General features: G+C 43.8%; 1 protein-coding gene and 1 pseudogene across 2 annotated transcripts in view; one reads left to right on the plus strand and one right to left on the minus strand.

Moving 5' to 3' along the window:
• The window catches only part of ST7L (suppression of tumorigenicity 7 like), an 843,199-nt gene that overhangs the window by 664,650 nt on the left and 163,661 nt on the right, over window positions 1-14,888 (minus strand). The window lies entirely within an intron of this gene.
• LOC126951223 (40S ribosomal protein S15-like) lies at window positions 13,886-14,389 on the plus strand (annotated as a pseudogene). Its single transcript, XR_007724398.1, has one exon. The product of XR_007724398.1 is annotated as a 40S ribosomal protein S15-like (transcript).

Consider the following 14,888-nt stretch of genomic DNA (forward strand, 5'->3'; position numbering starts at 1 on the left):
ATATCTATGTACCCCATAAATATATATGCCTACTATGTATCACAAAAATTAAAAATAAAAAAATGTAAAAAAGAGGTAAATGAAGAAGAAGAAGAAATAACAAAATTATGTCTTTTGTAGCAAGACAGATGGAGTTGGAGGCCATTAACCTGAGTGAACTAATGCAGAAAGAGAAAATCAAATACTGCATGTTCTTGTCTATAAGTGGGAGCTAAACATTGGGTACACATGGACATAAAGATGGGAAAAACAGACACTGGGGACTACTAGATGGGGGAGAGAGGGAGGGAGGCAAAGGCTGAAAAACTACCTATTGAGTACTATGCTTGATACCTGGGTGACAAGCTTCAATCATACTCCAAACCTAAGCAGCATGGTTTGTAACAAACCTGCACATGGACCCCCATTTATAAAAGTTGAGAAAAAAGCCAAAAACAAAAAGAAATTGAAAAGCACACAAACAAAGGGTAAGACATCCATGTGCATGGATTGGAAGAATTAATATCACGAAAACGACTATACTTCCCAACGAAATCTACAGATTCATGCAATTCTTGTCAAAATACCAACATCAATTTTCCAGAATTAGAATGAAAAACCCTAAAATTTATATGGGAAAAAAAAAAAAAAAGCCTGAATAGCCAAAGCAATCCTGAGCAAAAAGAACAAAACTGGAGGCATCACAGTATCTGACTTCAAAATATATTACAAGGCTGTAATAACCAAAACAGCATGGTATTAGTATAAAAAGAGACATATAGACAATGGAACAAAAGAGAGAATCCAGAAATAAATTCAAGTATTTACAGTCAACTGATTTTTGACAAAAGTGCCAATAATATACACTGGGGAAAGGACACCCTCTTCAATAAATGATGCTGAGAAAACTGGATATCTATATGCAGAAGAATGAAATTTCACTCCTAACTCTCAATATATAAAAAAATTAAAGACTTCAAATTATAAAACTATCAGAAGAAAACACAGGGAAAACACTTCAGAACGTTGGTCTAGCAAAGATTTTATGGCCAAGACCTCAAAAGCACAGACAAAATGTACAAATGGGCCTATGTTAAACCAAAGAGATTCTGCACAGCAAAGGAAACCATCAAGAGAGTGAAGAGACCACCTGTTGAATGGGAGAACATATTTGCAAGCTATTCATCCAACAAGAGACTAACATCCAGAATACACAAGGAACTCAAACAACTCAACAGTAAAAATAAAAACAATCTCATCAAAAAGTAGTCAAAGGACATGAATAGACATTTCTCAAGAGAAGATGTATAAGTGGCCAATAGGTATATGAAAAAATACTCAACATTACTAATCATCAGAGAAATGCAAATCAAACCACAGTGAGATATCTCACTCCAGTTAGAATGGCTATTATTAGAAACAGAAAAAGTAGCAGATGCTGCTGAGGATGTGGAGAAAAGAGAACTCTTATACACTGTTGGTAGGAATGTAAATTAGTATAGTCATTACGAGAAACAGTATGGATATCTCTCAAAAAACTAGAAATGGGCTGGGTGTGATGGCCTATAATCATACCTATAATCCCAGCACTTTGGGAGGCTGAAGTGGGAGGATCACTTGAGTCCAGGAGTTGGAGACCAGCCTGGGCAACATCGGGAGACCCTGTCACTACAAAAAATTTAAGTTAAATTAAAAAACTAAAAATAGAACTACCATATGATCCAGCAATCCCATTACTGTGTATTTACCCAAAGCAAAATAAATCAGTGTATCAGAGGGTTACCTGCACAAACATGTTTATTGCAGCACTATTCACAATAGCATAGATATGGAATCAACCTAAGTGTCCATCAACAGACGAATGGATAAAGAAAATGTAGTATATATACACAGTGGAATACTACTCAGTTATAAAACGAATGAAATCCTGTCATTTCAGCCGGGCGTGGTGGCTCAAGCCTGTAATCCCAGCACTTTGGGAGGCCAAGACGGGCGGATCACGAGGTCAGGAGATCGAGACCATCCTGGCTAACATGGTGAAACCCCGTCTCTACTAAAAAATACAAAAAAAAACTAGCCGGGCGAGGTGGCGGGCGCCTGTAGTCCCAGCTACTTGGGAGGCTGAGGCAGGAGAATGGTGTAAACCTGGGAGGTGGAACTTGCAGTGAGCTGAGATCTGGCCACTGCACTCCAGCCTGGGCGACAGAGCAAGACTCTGTCTCAAAAAAAAAAAAAAAAAAAAAGACATCCTGTCATTTGCAGCAACATGGATGGAACTAGATGTCATGATGTTACATGAAAGAAGCCAGGCACAAAAAGACAGATATCATATGTTCTGACTCATGTGGGAGCTAAAAAAGTTGATCTCATGCAGGTGGAAGGCAGAATGATGGATACCAGAGGCAAGGAAGGGCATGCGGGTGGGAGAGGGGTAAGAAGAGAGGTTGGTTAAAGGGTACAAACATACCGTTAGATAGAAGTTATAATGTTCCACAACAGAGGAGAGTAATTAGCAACAATGTGTTATATATTAAATATTTGAAAGTAGCTAGAAGAGAGGACTTGAAATGTTCTTAACATGTGGAAATGATTAATGCTAGGCCAGGCACGGTGGCTCACGCCTGTAATCCCAGCATACCGGGAGGCCAAGGTGGACGGATCACCTGAAGTCCGGTGTTCCAGATCAGCCTGGCCAACATGGTGAAACCCTGTCTCTCTACTACAAAAAGTACAAAAATTAGCTGGGTGTAATGGCATGCACCTGTAATCCCAGCTACTTGGGAGGCTGAGGCAGCAGAATTGCTTGAATCCGGGAGGCAGAGGTTGCAGTGAGCCAAGATCGCACCACTGCACCCCAATCTGGGCAACAGAGCAAGACACCGTCTTAAAAAAAAAAAAAAAAAAGGATTAATCCTCAAGGTGATGGATATCCCAAATGCCCTGACTGGATCATTACACATTCTATTCATATAACAAACCAGGTAAGTCTAGCTTTGGTGTTTACAGCAGTGCATCTCTGAGCAAGTCACTTAGTCTCTCTGAATGTTGACCTTCTGGTCTGTAAAATCAGGAAAATACAAGGATTGGGAAAATGTATGTAAGGCATTTGGTATATATAGGCACCCAATAAATGGTTGTTATTTTGCAAAAATCGCATCACTCATTTGTTTCCATTTTATTGTAAATTTTTCAAACACACAGCAAAGTAGAATTTTACCTTGAATAGCTGCATACTAACCACCTAGATTCTACCATTAGCATTTTACTAAAATTGCTTCTTCACTTATCTGTCCATCTCTCCATTCTTCTATTTACCCATTAATCTATCCTATTTTAGTGATTCATTTTAAAGTAGACTGCAAGCATCAGTACATTTTCCCCTAAATACTTTAGCATGCATATCATTAACTACAGTTCAGTATTTGGTTAGCTTTTTCATTTGATGTAAAATTTAGATACAATGAAATGCATGAATCTTAAGAATACATTTGCTGAGTTTTGATGAATATAAACACCTGTGTAATCCAAGCACCCATCAAGAAATATACAACATTTGTATCACCACCAAAAGTTCCCTCATGCTGCTATAGCAAGATGTCCTAGACTGGGTGAAAAGGAGAAAAGAAAGAACGTTCCCTCATGATCCTTTCCAGTCCTTTCCTCTTTCACCCCTACAAGTGACCATTGCTCGGATTTTTTTTCCCTCTGTTGATTACTTATTATAGAATGTCATTTAAGTAGGATCGCATGCAGGACAGTTGTTCAGGTGGCCTCAGACTGAGCCAGTTATTCCCCTTTTCTTGCTTGTAGTGCTCAAGGATAACTGTAGAATATGCTGCAAATGCAACATCTTGACATAAGGGGAAGCTGGCCAGAACAACCTGGGCTTTGTGCCTGTTCCTCACTACCCAGAAATAGGATTCCTTCAATACTCTGGCCCAGAGTGTCACAGTACCCCTGGGTCTAAAACCCAGAGCAGGCTGCTTGCTGCCTTCAGCTGCAGTGCAAGTAAGGCATTCACAGTCAAACTCATCCACCCCAGGCAGTTTTCTGAGCCTTGTGGGACTGGGTCACAACGAATCCTAGGCTTCTGTTATCCTTGCTGCGTTATCTGTAAGGAATAAACCCACTTCGTGTAATTTGTATGTGTGGCTCTTCTGTCTTACCCGACTCAGACAAGCAGTGTGCAGTGAACTTGCTTCTCATGATATAGTCTGTACTCTTATGTAAGGCTCCTTTCACTCAGCATAATGTTTTTGAAACTCATGTGATTAGTGTCCTTTTTTTTTTAATTGCTAAGTAGTATTCTATTGTATGAACATGCCACCATTTGGCCATTATCTTGCTATTCATTTTAAATAAATACTGGTTACCTTCCTTTCCTTATGGTGGATCATCATGAACAGTATCAACTGCCACGAAACTCAACCAGAAGGGAATCGGCATCCCTGAGAAAAAACACTAAGCTAGTGGGGGACGACACTCCTTACACTGTAAGATCTTCGGTTAGTTCTTTAGATATAGCATGATCAGAAATAGATTAGATTTTAATTTCCTCCAGGGAGATCCCTCACTTTGTCTTATTTTTATTCAGTGCATTTCCCCAGCTTCCTTCACCATGAAATGACTTGGAGCCAATTAAGAGCCTTCTGCTTCCTCATCAGTAATATTTATGACTATGGAAATGTTTATGATGCATGGAGAGAGCTTGGGTCAGGTAGGAGATCAAGCTTTTGCTGTCCTTGTAAATGGGATTTGTCTCCTGCTTGTTTTTGCCAGAGTTGTAAAATGGAAGAGTGCACATGGTATAGTTTAGGGTTGCTTTTTTTTTTTCCATCTAACCTTTGCATTCAGGCTGTGGATTATTACTGACCTTTGTGCTTGGAATGAAGGAGGCATTTTGGTTTTCTGGAGACTTTGGTCGTGTCACCCCCTTTTTCTGGGCCTGCTGTCAAACTCCCTGTCCAGGCTAGAGGTGTAACATGCTAGGGGAAGGCCTTTTTAAATCCAGTAACAGAAATTTCTGCAATCTGTATGAGGCTTAGGAGCTGCTGGAAGCCACCTAAATGCATAAATGTGGAACGGCTAGAGTCATTTTGTGTTTCTGGTAAAATTTCCAGGGAAGCAATTCTTTCACCCCAGTATCCATTTTTCTTTATCCTCCCTGCATGCCTTTATTCTCATCTCTCAGGAATTTCCTTTCTCCAAGTCTAAGGCCTCCACCTGGACTGGAAACCCATCCTCTGCTACTCAGACCTGGCCCATCTCTGTTGCTAAGAACTCCATTGTAAATGTGGCTTCTCCCTTCCCCCTTCCCCTACTGCCCCCAAACACTGTTTGCATCTCTCCTATAATACTAAAATATGTTTATAAAAATAAACATTTGTATCAGGAACTCATGTATCCAAACAGATCTATTTAGGAATGCCTCCTATGTGCCAAGTCGCCCTTTCACATGACTGCCCTCTTCTCTTCGCTTCTGGAAGTCTTGAAACCTGCACTCTCTGCCGTAGTTTCCCCACTCCTTAGTCCTTCGCAGCCTTGTCCATTCTTACCACTCTACTGACAGAGTCCCAAAGGTTGCCATCGGCTTCTCAGCTGGCAGACAGGGCAGGCTGTCCTCAGTCTTGCCTCCTTCTGGTCCCGATAACCCTGTCACCTTCTGAGATGCAGCAACATCCCATCACTTCCCACAACCCTACCATTCTGCCTTCTCCTTTATTGGATTTTATTTTTCCTCCCACATCCTAAAGGTGGTCATTTCTCAAAGTGATGCCCTTGAACCGATGTCATCCCTTCTCCAACCACAATTTCAGCTCTCCCTGTGGGCGGCGCATCCTGAGTCTGTGTCTAGCTCTAACCTCCCCTTGGATTTCAGACCCTAATTCCAAGTTGCTTTCTAGACAACTCTTCCTGAGTCACTTTACCCCTAACACCAACCTTCTCTCCTAAGTGAAGAGGTATAAAACATGGCTTCTGCCCCCAGGAGCTCATAATTTAGTCCGAGAGACACACATGCAGATTTTGAAATGTTCTGTAACAAACCCTGAGAGCTAATTAACATGAAAGGTGATGTTATAATGAGAGTCATGCCACATGACAAAATGTTAAGGAGTGGTACTATCACCCTGTTCTTACTCACAGTAGAGAGAAATTGTGGGCTCCATTGCCCAGGAATGGTCGTATAGAATCTGGGTCCCATCAGTGAGGAGGAACAGAAAGGGGTGTTCATTCCAGACATGCACGGGAAGGAAGGACCTTTCAAAGAACGTTCTTTTAACCTATATTCAGCCACACTGGGCATGATGCTTCTTGACCTGAGGTAGAACTGCTCCCTTAGGGAGATTTTGGAGGCCCTTTTGTTGTTAATTGTTACAATGACTGGGGGATGCTAACAGCATTTAGCGCCTGGAACTCAGAAATGATAAATGTCCTGCAATGAGCGGGTTAGTCCCATGTCCAGCCAGTAGTGCCTAGGCTGAAAAACAACACATGTGGGGTAATGGGAAATTGACTCTTCCCTGTCCTCTCCATGCTCCCAAGAACTCCATTCTGGCTTGTGAAAAACCAGTCCTGGAATTACCCATATATGAAAGTAACTAATGCCCAACAGACAAACCAAACAGTTGCCTAGGGCACTAGCAAACTGAGAGACAGAAAGAAGGGTAAGTTCAGCTGTAATGAGCTTATTCACAATTTTGCAGGCAGAAAATCTAGAAAGTCGCTTTTTAAAATTTTAGCATAAACTTTAATGTTAAACCAAAAAATAAAATTTTATTTTGAATTTCATGTGCTGTAAAATTGTATTTTGAATTTCATGTGCGAGTCCCTGTAAACTTGTCAGTGCTTAGGGCAATGAAGACATTAATCAGGTTGTAGGAGTATCCCATAAAAAAGCTATAAATGTGTGATTGAGGAGTTGCTGGAAATATTCACGATGCTGACGAGGCTCATCTCAGGAAGGCAAGACTGAAAAGGAGCGTAATTAGGAAATCTAACCAGTGAAGCTCTATGTTGTCTGGGGGAAAACAGTAAACAGATGATGAGAGACCAGTCACTGGTCTGTTGGTCAACAAATAATTACCCACTAACTACTGTGTCCCAGGCACTGGGCTGGACACGGGGATACAGTGGAGAACAAGACAAGTCCCTCCCTTCAGTGTGTTTACATTCTGGGGTGGGGGAGGGGAAAACAGACAAAAATACCACAGACACAGACCCATTCATACATACCCAGACAGACATGCAGATGATCACAGGTCAGCAGAAAGCCTAGCGAACAGTGAGTCAGAACCATTTTGCAGGTTTTTCCAGCCCTCTCAGGGAAGGTCAGTGGCCACTTGATGATGGGATCCCTAGGTCTCAGCAGGGTTGGTGGAAAGGAACCTTGAGGCTACCTACCTTCCCTTGTCCCTGCACACCCTGTCCTAGCCCAAGGTGCTGAACTTGGCAGCGTCATCCTGTGTGGGACAGCATGGTGGGGGGCATCCAGCACTAGGAAAATCCCCAGGGTCAGAGCTGGGAAATCTGAGCCCTACTCAAGTCTGGGTGGCTAGGAGCAGAACTTGACCAGGGAGACGAGGCCTAGGAAGATCCTGATTGCTCACCAGGTAAATGGCTGGAGCATGTGTTCTTGCCTTATTAGCTGTTGGGCTTGCAGGGGTGTGGTCTGATTTAAAGGAACTGGGAACTATTTTATGTACAATTCAGCCTGGTGTCAGGTGTGTGACTCAGAGTCCCAACAGGAAACAGATGTCATACTCATTAGAGTAACTCAAGGAGGGTGAGCTGAACAAAGGTGTGGGTGAAGTGGTGGGAACCAGAAGGGGTGTTGGGGTGTTTCTGCAGCCCGTAAGCTGAGCTGTAACCACTCCAGGCCCAAGTGAAAGGGGAGGGAGTGGACATTGAAAGGAGGAAGTAAAAAAGTCATGTAGAGGAAGGTAGATATGACAGGATTACCTTGAGAGAGACTGAGGGGCAAAGCTAGCCTTGGGCCTTCTCATGGGGAGGCAAGGTCCTCATGGGGGACCTTGTTCCTCTGCTCCGCAGTATTCGTGGGCTTCCCATTGGCCAAACCCAGTGAGAAGTCAGAGGACAGAGTGAGCAGAAAATAAGCAGCGCATGGTGACCAGTAGCCAAGGGTGCAGACAGTCCGGTAACACCATCCATTGTAAACCAGGAACCCAGTCTCCCAAGAGGTTAGCTAGCTTTAGGAAGAAAGAGAAACTATGCACCAGCCTGGCACCTGCCCTGATGTGACTCTATCTTGCCTACCTAAATCCATTAGGTACACAATGTTCCCCTTTGGAGCTGTCTACTTCTTTCTCCCCATGCCACACTACCTGTGGCCACCACCTTCTCTAACAGCTTTGCCATCTCATCCAGTCCTCTCTTGACCATGCAACCATCTCTTTCCAACGTGCTGGCCTGGGCCTATCACTTCCTTCCCTAACACCACCTCACCACAGCATCCAAATGAAATCCACACAGCTTACCATGGCTTATGAGGTCCTTCATGGTCTCGCTGTGGTTTACATTTCCAGCCTCATTTCTTGCCAATTCTCAATCTCCCCTCAACAAATGCCCCTCCTCAAATCCATCCCACTATGGTCCAGCCATACAGAACTGCTCGCTGATCCCTCTTTGACTCCAGGGCCTTTGCACATGGTATTTCTCCTCCTGAAAGTCAGGAAGTCGATTCTAATCTAACTCTTTCTCATTCCTCATTCCTCTGTTGCTGGTTGGGCTAGACAAGAGTTCTATGCTGTTCTTATATGCTCCCATAGCACCCTGGCCCTGCTCAAATAATACTTTTTAAAAATTAATTCAATAGATATTTACTGAGTACCTGTAATGCACCAAGCCCTTCCCACCTCAGGGCCTCTCCCATGCTGTTTTTCCGCTTGCACATTTATCCTTTTACTCTTCATCTAGGTAACTCTTACATATTCTTTGAGTCTCTGCTGAAACGTTATTTCCTGCAAGAGGTCCCCACCCCTTTTCTCTCCCACAGCATCCTGTATGACTTCGTTTATTTGATGTCTGTCTCTTTCTCTCCACGTGGGAAGGGGCCAGGTCTGTTTCATCCATGATTGTGTTCCCATCCCTAGCTCAGAACCTGGCATGCAGCAGGCACTGGTTACATATGTGGTAAAGGAGGGAAGCAACAGGGTTCACCCATAGACCATGACAAGGAATAAAGAATTGTATGTTCCAGGGGTGAACTCAGGTTTTGCGGAGCCTGAAGCTTAGACAATTTGAGGGTTCTCTTTTAAGAAAAATACAAAATTACAAAAACAAAATTAGGCAGAAAAGTGGACCTTTATGTAGATTGGGGAAAGAAATAATAAATTGTTAAGCCTTTAAAGTGGAAAAATACTTCAAATATCACAAAATACAGAAAAATGTTTTTGTTAACTGCCTAGCACACTGCAATAAGTCTTTCTCCACATTTTTTGGCTGAATAATACTCTTTTATTGCCTCTTCATATGTAATGATTCTGTAATATTTTCTATATAGAGAATGGAATGAGAATTAAGTCCTCTGGCATAATTATAATTATATTTATGATTGACGCAATGCATAAACACATGTGACCACAGCCAGACTTATTTGTTGTTTGCAGGACCGCTACAGTTTGTATCCTACAAACACAGGAATTCTGATAAATTATATTCGGCATTTTAAAAAGGGGAAAAAAAGGAAAGCATGTAATTGTATCGCCGCAGTACTCAATATATATATGCCTAAGGTATATGACTATGTATCAGTGAGAACCGGATTCTGCACTTACAATCTTACACATCTGATGTTTGGAAGAATTTCCTACAGACTAGCTTTTGGCTCTATACAGTTCAAATCCTGTTTCTCCTCTATTACCCACATGCTTCCAGGGCCAGGCTGCATAGGACACTCGCAAATCCCATATGGTCTTTGGCCCTGCATTTGAGTGCCATAATGCCAGGTAAGTTGGCACCATGGGCAGTAAGTGTGTTTCTGGGAACCATTTCTGCACTGAGATGGCTAGCAAAAGCCAACTCTACACAAAAGTGACTGCAAACCACCTAGATATGTCCCATAAAACAACTGTATCCCCAACTTAACTTCCCCCAGCCAGATCGCAAAAATGTCCATGGCCACTTCAGTTCTGGGCAACATGAGGGGGAGTGTGACAGAGGGGAAGTCTGAGTGGAAAGGGATAGCAGTCTTAACTGAGTGTGGTTCAAATAGCTGACTTCGGCAAGTTTCACAAAACACGTGATCGCCACAAACACATTACTAGGGTCCCCTTCAGAACTTGTCCTAATGGGCGGCCCTAAAGCTTAAGTTTTATTAACTTCATGGTAAATTTGCCACTGCCTGTATCGTATTATTATGTGTGACCCCTGGCACCACATCTGGCACATAGTAGTTGCTTAATAAATATATGCTGAGTAAGGAAAAGTGTTGCTTGGCCTCATTACCCAGACGATAGTCTTTTCCCCCAGTAGATCTCATCCCTTTATTGAAAGCTGGTGCTCAGAATAGTTGATAGACTTATTGGAGGCACTGGGAGGAGAAAGAAAGGGACCGCTTGGTGGGATAGGCTTTCCCATCTCCCCATCACCGGGCAAATAAACTGACGCCAACACATCAGCCGCCCTCATTAGCAGCGAAGCGGCCCTGGCTGCCCTCTTGGGGTCATTCTAATTGGCTCTAATCAGGGAAAGCCAGGTCTGGGCTTTATACAGTGACAACAGCTCCACTGTTAGAAGAGCAGGTAGAAAGATCACACTGGAAACACCATTTCCAAGCACAGAGTAATTACAACTCATTCTGGCTTTCGCAGCTATGCTGAGGAATCTATTTGTCCAGCCCTGCTGATAGTGGCCTTCCGGCTTTCTGCTTCCATTTTCTTCCTTGTTGTGAGGCAACAAGGGATCCCACACACTTTTTTCTTCATGGCCTTGGGTCCAGCAAGAAGAAATCTGGATTCCTAAGGGGCTGACTCTAGGGGTCTCCGGTGCTGAAGAATTAAGAGTCTAAAATTCTAGGGTAAGGAGAGTAGGCTATGTTCTAGACAGGCGAGACTCTTCGGAGGACCGTGGTTTAAATGTGCTGGTGACTGAGAAGCAAATACACTTCCTACTCTAGCAGCCACTTGGCATGTCCACATTGTATGCTGCACTCTCAGCAAAACCTTCCCCGACCCCCGGGCGGTGAGCCACTCCTCTGGGCTCCCACAACATTGGGCCCATGTCTCGATTACACGATTCACTGCATTGTCTTTCATTTACTAGCTTAGCCATCTGTCTTCCAAGATGGACTGCCAGCTCCTCAAGGGCACTAACCAAGCCTCATTCGTATTTATATTTTTGGTTTATTCCCTCGCACAGAGCCTAGCACTTGGGACATATTGACTGACTCCTCAAAGGAAGGGAATGGAAGACACTGGTAGTAAGATGAACCAGGAGCTTCCAGACAGCTGGAAGCTGTCATGGAGGGTGGTGCACCCGGAGAGGACACAGAAGCTCCATGCTCCTACCCCCAAATCACGCTGTGTCTCTTCATCTGTATCCTTTATAATAAACCAGTAAACATAAGGTCTATAAGAAAGTAATAGGGTTAAGTGATGTCATAAGGGCAAGGCCTTATCCCAAAGGACCGTTGTCCTCATGAGAAGAGGACAAGACACCAGAGAACGTTCTCTCCACACAAGCATAGCCAAGAGGCCATATGAAGACGCAGCCAGAAGGCAGCCAACCACCATGAGGGAAGACAGCCCTCATCAGAAACCAACCCCGGTGGTGTATTGATATTGGATATAGCCTCCAGAAGTGTAAGAATTTTTTTTTTTTTTTTAAAGACGAACTGGTGTGGGCATAGAGTTTTACAGTAGAAATAGCAGGTCAAAGAGGTTAAGTTTGGTCTTGGGAGTAAACTGGTTCAAATTCCAGTTCCACCACTATTTTAATGAGGATTAGATTTGGCTATAAATGACAAACCCCAAAACAATAGCAGCTTAAGCAAGTTAGATGTTTACTTTTCTCTTTCATGTAAAATTTTGGAGGTGGCCAACTCAAGATTCCCAAGTTAGGTCCAGCGTGTCCTCAGGGACCAAGGCTCCTGCTCCCCTGCGGCTCTGCTGTTGATGGCCTTGATCACATCATGGCACTGGCTGGCACCCTCTAGCTCAAGCTGTCATGTCTGCATTTCAGCAGTGGAGAGAAGGCTGAGAGTTCCAGGAAGCCGCACATTCCGCTTTTGCTTATATCCTATTGCCCACGATTTAGTCACAAGGACACCTAGCTTCAACAGTCTGGAGAATGTAGTCATAACTCCAGAAGGCCACATGCTCAGCTAAAAATGAGGGTCTATTACTGTACAAGAAGGAGAAATTAGATTTTAGAGGAAAATAGTCTCTGTCATACTAGCTGTGTGACTTTGGGGAAATGAATGAATCTCTCTGATTCAGTTTCCTCATTCAAGAGTTAGAATAATGCAAGCAAACACCTTAGCAAAGTGCCTTGCATTGATGAAGGGTTGAGCTATTATTTTCCTTTGGTTGTGGCTAGGCTGGCAGGTGGCAGGATCCCTCACAGGGAGCGTGTACACGTAAGCCTGCCCAAATCTGAGTTTTTATTCGTGCCACTTACCAGCTCTGTGACTTGGGGTTACTTCACCTTTCTGAACCTTAGTTTTCTCATTTATAGAATGGAGGCAGCAATAATCCTTTCTTTATAGGGTTCTTGTGAGGATTATTTGAGATATCATATGTAAAGCATTTCGTAGAGTACTAAGCAAGAAAGACTCTATAAGTGCTGGCTTCTTTTATTATTACTAGTCAAGACAAGCCCTGAGTGACCTTGAGATTGACCATGAAGAGGATGCTGGAGAAGGTTCCATAGGATTCTGCCTGGCCACCAGACTCCAAAATTCAACTCAGTCTAAGGGGTGGGACTGAGGCTGTAACCAGGAGGCAATAAATTAACTTGGCCTCCAGTGACTGTATTAGGACGCTTGCATTTTGAATTCTCTCCAAACACAGCTGACCTTAAACGCAACGGGAACATCCTCTGCCTTCCTGCATGTTTTCACTCCCTCAAACTGTCAGCAATTCTCATCTACAGGGTGCCTTTCCCAAAGGGCTCAGGCAAGAAGCACCAGGATGAGGAGTCCTAAAGCCAGAAGGAATTTCTGGTCCCAGTAGGACCTGGAGGGCTGTGCCCAGGCTGTGTATAGGCTGGGACTGCCTGGCCCCTCAGGCAGAAGTTGCAGAGGAGCAGAAAATAAGCCTGGATCAGGTGACCCAGACTTCAGCTTGATGAAACAAGCAAAACACACTATTTCTCTTTAGCTCGGCTCCTGGGATTAGCGGTTAGGTCCCCAGAGTATACTGGGTGTTTATTCTCGGAGACACGAAGCTCCAAGGAGTAGCAAGAGTCGGAGGCACAGGGCCTCCCCAGGTAGCTCACTGTTCTACTTCTTGCAGAAGCCAAATTGGGATCATCTGCCATATACCCTTCATGTTCACACGTTGCTTCTCAATTCAGCACCAGCTGAGCAACTGCCAGGGGTCCCTGAGAGACAGGAAAGACTGGGTGGGAAATGGACGACTGCGGCCCTGCTAGCTCCCAGGCTTCCAGGCTCCCAGGGCACCCTTCCCACTCAGTCCTACTGACCAGCATAGTGACTGCTCCATCAGTTACCATGGCCGCTCGGCAACCTACCTGTAAACGAAGCCACTGTTTGATCCCAGAAAACTCCCAGTTAAATCACAAATCTGCTGTTTTTCTGCAGTCTGCGAAGAGGATGTATCACCTGAAGCGAAAAATTGTAAACAACCTAAATGACTAAGGGAAAGGGATTGGTTGCACAAACGATGATTCCATCATTTCAAGTAATATTAGGTGGCCATTCAAAAATATAAATCATTTTTCTGAGGATCCGGCAAGATGGCAGAGGTAGAGCAGAAGAAGAAGCGGACCTTCCGCAAGTTCACCTACCGCGGCGTGGACCTCGAGCAGCTGCTGGACACGTCCTTCGAGCAGCTAACACAGCTGAACAGTGCGCGCCAGCGGCTGCGGCTGAAACCAGGACTGCGGCGGAAACACCATTCGCTGCTAAAACGCCTGCGCAAGGCCAAGAAGGAGGGACCGCCCATGGAGAAGCCGGAAGTGGTGAAGACTCACCTGCGGGTCATGATCATCCTGCCCGAGATGGTGGGCAGCATGGTGGGCGTCTACAACGGACCTTCAACCAGGTGGAGATCAAGCCGGAGATGATCAGCCACTACCTGGGGGCGAGTTCTCCATCACCTACAAGCCCGTGAAGCACAGCCGGCCCGGCTTCAGGGCCACCCACTCCTCCTGCTTCACCCCCTCAAGTAGTGGCTCAGCTAATAAACGCACACGTCTCAAAAATAAATAAAATAAATAAATAAAAAATATATATATAATCATGAGGATATATATATAATCATGAGGAGATATATACATATATAAATTCGTGAGGATTATGTGGTGACTTGGAAATATGTTTATATTATGATGTTCAGTGGAAATATAAAATCTCATCTCTGCCATGAGTGCAGTGGTAAAAACTATATGTACATCTGGATAAAGAAAAACACACCAAAAAAGGGAAAAAATGGGGTGGGAGGATGGTGGGTACAATTTCCTCTCTCATGTATTTTGGTATCTATTCCTGCTGTTTGTGCACTAAGTAAGAAAATCGTTTTAAAATCTTGCTCACTAACCTATCATGCACTTTCACCTTCCCCCAAAGAGGAAAAAGCCTCATTCACTGAAATGCGCTAGTGTAGCTCCTTTGCTTATTTTGATATCAACTTTTCAATCAATATTCTCAGGAAAAGATACGATCATTTTAAGTTGAAAGCAAACCACAGATGAACTCAGTTCCCTGGTCA

This window comes from Macaca thibetana, chromosome 1, assembly GCF_024542745.1.
Source record: "Macaca thibetana thibetana isolate TM-01 chromosome 1, ASM2454274v1, whole genome shotgun sequence".
Classification (NCBI taxonomy): Eukaryota; Metazoa; Chordata; class Mammalia; order Primates; family Cercopithecidae; genus Macaca; species Macaca thibetana.